Here is a 4,166-nt window from a genome sequence, read left to right as displayed (position 1 = left end):
CAGCACCTGTGGCTGTGAGCCGTGCCTGGGAGCTGGGTCCTCCCCTGGCTCTGGCACCACAGTGAGGAGTGACCTTAGACAAGACTTCTCTCCTCTCTGGGCCTCGTTCCCCTTGGGCAAAAGGAGGCACTTGGATTTTGATAATCATAATATATACATGGACCATTTGTGACTGTTAACTAATTTGGCCCTTACAGCACTCCCATCTATGAGTAGGTGTTATTATCATCCCCATTATGCAGATGAGAAAACCAAGGCACAGAGACACACAGAGGACAAGCTGTTTTTCTAGGGTGGCCTTGGTTGCCCGGTGGTGTGGGTTCAGAGCCTGTTTTCTTTTCTGTTTGTTTTTTTGTGTATGAGGAAGATTGGCCCTGAGCTAACATCTATGCCAATCTTCCTCTATTTTGTGTGGGATGCCGCCACAGCATGGACTGATGAGCGGCGCTAGGTCCATGCCCGGGATCCCAACCTGCGAACCCCAGGGCACTGAAGCGGAGCACGTGAACTTAACTAGTACGCCAGTGGGTTGCCCCCAGAGCCTGTTTTCTTCATCTTATTATCTAAGACAAGAAACGTTATTGGGCTTAAGAATTGTATGAGGGCTGGTTTAAAAGGAAGCTTCCCACAAAAAAAACGAAGAAGAAAAAGGCAGCTGCCCGAGGCTTTTCTGTGGGGATTTGATTCTAGAGGTCTGGCCAAGCCCAGGAGCCTGCCTCTCTCTCTCTCTCTCTCTTTTTTAATTGTTTGTATTTCCAAATGGAAATGAGCTCCCCTTTTTTAAAAATTGTGGTAAAAAAATACATAACATTGAATTTCCCATCTTCACTGTTTTTGAGTGTACGGTTCAGCAGTGTCAGGTATATTTACATTAATGTGCGGTAGATGTCTGGAACTTTTTCATCTTGCAAAACTTAAACTCTGTACCCATCAAATACTAATTTCCCCTCCTCCCTTCCCCAGCCCTTGCCATCCACCCATTTTCTGTTTCTATAATTTTGATGACTTCAGGTACTTTGTATGGAATCATATGTATTGATTCATAAAATATTTGTCCTTTTGTGCCTGGCTTATTTTGCTTACGTAATGTCCTTGAGGTTCATCTTTGTTGTAGCATGGGACAGAATTTCCTTCTTTTTTAAGGCCGCATAACATTCCATTGTATGTGTGTGCTGCATTTCCTCTTTCCATTCATCTGACAGTGGACATTTGGGTTGCTTCTGCCTCTTGGCTACTGTGAATAATGCTGCAATGAACATGGGGGAGCAAATATCTCTTGGAGACTGTTTTCAGTTTTGGGGGGTACATACCCAGAAGTGGGATCACTAGACCGCATGGCAATTCTACTTTTAATTTTTCGAGGAACCTACATACTGTTTTCCACAGTGGTTGCACCATTTTACATTCCCACCAACAGCGCACAAGGCTTCCAGTTGCCCCACATCCTCACCTGCACTTGTTTCCTGTTTGTTTGCTAATAGCCATCCTAATGCCTGTGAGGAGATATCTCACTGTGGCTTTGATATGGAACCTGACATTGTTTAAAGCTCCTTGGCGATTCCCAGAGAGGACCCTGGCCGCACTTTGGGAGTCAGGGCTCTAAGATGTTTCCTAGTTCAAAAAAACTCAGTGACACTGAGTGTGAGGGGAACAACCACCCCTAATGTCAGTAGCGGGGAACTTGGTCCCCCACAGCTCATAGGGACTCCATACTCAGCCTCGCTCTTCTTTGCACCCTCTCGTCCTCCTGACACCGTAAGCCTCACAGCAAAGATATCTGGGTAGTTCGGGCAGGTGGAACTCCCTGTTTCTGATTCTTAGGGATGAAAGCTTCAGCCTGTGGAATTTAGCTGGAGGCAGAAAGTTAAATCTTCACCTTGAAGGGAGAAAGCCGGGCACAGAAGACAGCTGGATCGGCTCAGGGCCCGCTCTCCGATTTGCAAAAATCCACTCCTTTTGCTGAGGAAGTGGAACTGCCATATGGCGTCAGCCTTGCCGGTGCTCCCAGCCAGCCCCAGAAAAACAGCTGAGGCATCAGAGAGGAAAATGCCCTGCCCTTTCGTCCATCAGAATGTCAGGGCTCCAGGCGGTGACTTGTTCCCACACTCAGCCGGGAAGCTCAGCCCTGTGCCAGACAAGCAGCAAGATAGGAACAAGATAATGACTTCTGGAGTGGCCCTGACATGTCGAATTATCTGCCTTCCCCTTCAGCTGTCCTCACCCTGCAGGCTGCAAGGAGCTTGTATGCCCAGCAGCTCGATTAAGACTTTCAGGCTGGAGGCAAGGGAGGGGGCATAAGCAGAATACTCCAAGGCTGGTGAAATGGGCCCACTGAGCTGCCGCGCCCGCCCAGGAGCGTTATTTATGGCGCCGGCCATGGGGGCTGATCTGTGCCTTCCTCCTGCTCCATCTGGCCCTCCCTGGCAGGGCTCCCGGCTTGACTTAGCACGGGCAGGGCCATATGTCCTGCCAGCCGTCAGAGGGCCTGCCAGTGACAGGGGCGGGGAGGAAAGATGAGAGCTAATTTCTTTCCTTTCCACAGTGCTGGCCCAGGGAGAGGAGGGCCCCACCCGTCCCTGTGCTCCCCAGAGCCCCAGGTGGAAACCCCGTACCTGGGTGGAGTACCACGGAGTCAGAAAACCAGGATTCTTTTCTGGAACTGGAGGCAGGAGCCACCCGTCCCTCCCTCCCCACCCCTGAGTGACAATGATTGGTACAAGCCTCGATTGCCTCCAACCAAAGGGTGGGGGATGGCACCTGCCTGGTCTCTGGGTCCGACACGCGTGAGTTGGGTTCTCCAAAGATGGCACCATCCACCCCCTCCCTGCATGCACCTGCTGCTCCCATCAGGTCGTGGGTCTGTTTCCTCCCCTTGAATCGGGGCAGGGCTTGTGACTTGCTTTAACCAATAGAATGTGGCGGGAATGACCTTTAGGAGACCTGGCAGCTTCTGCTTTTGTGCTCTCTGGGAAGCCACCACCCTCCTTTAAAGAAGCTTTGATGACTGAATGCGGAGCCACCATGTGGGGACAGAGAGGCCATGAGGTGGAATGCCCAGTGAGGCCTTCTAGACCTGCCAGCCTAGCCCAGCCAGCAGCTGAGTGAGCAACCCTCACCATCACCAAAAACCACAGACAAGGTTTACAGCACAACCAGTGACAAGCTATCTCCTTGAAGCCTAAAATGCAAGTGGGTGAGGACAAACCTCGGACGGCAAGACTTGCATCAATGGGGGAAGAAGCAGAGAGAAGGGAATGGGGCAGCATCTGGTGACTGAAAACAAGAGAACCCTCAAACAAGCAACAGAAATTGGTGGGGAAGCACGGTGGCCAATCTGAGAAAAGCATCTGACCCTGGAGTGTGGTTAAAGGTGAGGCGCTCGAGCAGTTGAGCTCCTCTAAACCCCTGAAGGAGACCCTCCAAGGTTCCCTGCCCTGTGGGGACAGGACCCCACAGTGGGCAGAAACTGCTGGTCTCGGAATAAAATTGAGCCACAGAATAGGGACAACAGAAATGAAGTTAAGAGAAGGGCCAGAAAAAAGTGGATGCTCCAGTTATTAATTTATTGCCTCTCAGCTCCAACAAGCCCTTTCTCCCTCATATCAGATGAGCTCACAAGGAATTGTATATATTTCCTAGTTCTGTCCACCAAAAAGGCTGGACACGGTGACCACACCAACAGCAAGGAGCATCCCGAGAGCCTGGACTGTGTTCTTGAAGTATCATTTCCTATGAAAAAAATCATCCTTCTTAGGGAAATGCCTGGTTGCAAGTCTGGAGCAGGAAGGTACAAGGTACAAGATGAGACTGGACCGCCTGACAGAAGAGCCAGCAGGAAGCTCTCTGAGACCAATAGGATCACGTCAAAAGGACTCAGGAGCTCCCACTGGACCATGTGAGCTTTGATAAGCATAAGAATTGCAACGGATTCAAATCAATCAAATATGTTTAGGGTTGGCCCGGTGGTGCAGTGGTTAAATGCGCATGTTTCACTTCAGCGGCCCGGGGTTCACTGGTTCAGATCCTGGGTGTGGACACGGCACCGCTTGGCAAGCCATGCTGTGGCAGGCGTCCCACATATAAAGTAGAGGAAGATGGGCATGGATGTTAGCTCAGGGCCAGTCTTCCTCAGCAAAAAGAGGAGAATTGGCAGCAGATGTTAGCTC

The sequence above is a fragment of the Equus caballus genome, chromosome 20 (assembly GCF_041296265.1).
Source record: "Equus caballus isolate H_3958 breed thoroughbred chromosome 20, TB-T2T, whole genome shotgun sequence".
Classification (NCBI taxonomy): Eukaryota; Metazoa; Chordata; class Mammalia; order Perissodactyla; family Equidae; genus Equus; species Equus caballus.
The sequence above is the reverse complement of the archived record's forward strand: the minus strand, read 5'-3'. Positions refer to the sequence as shown.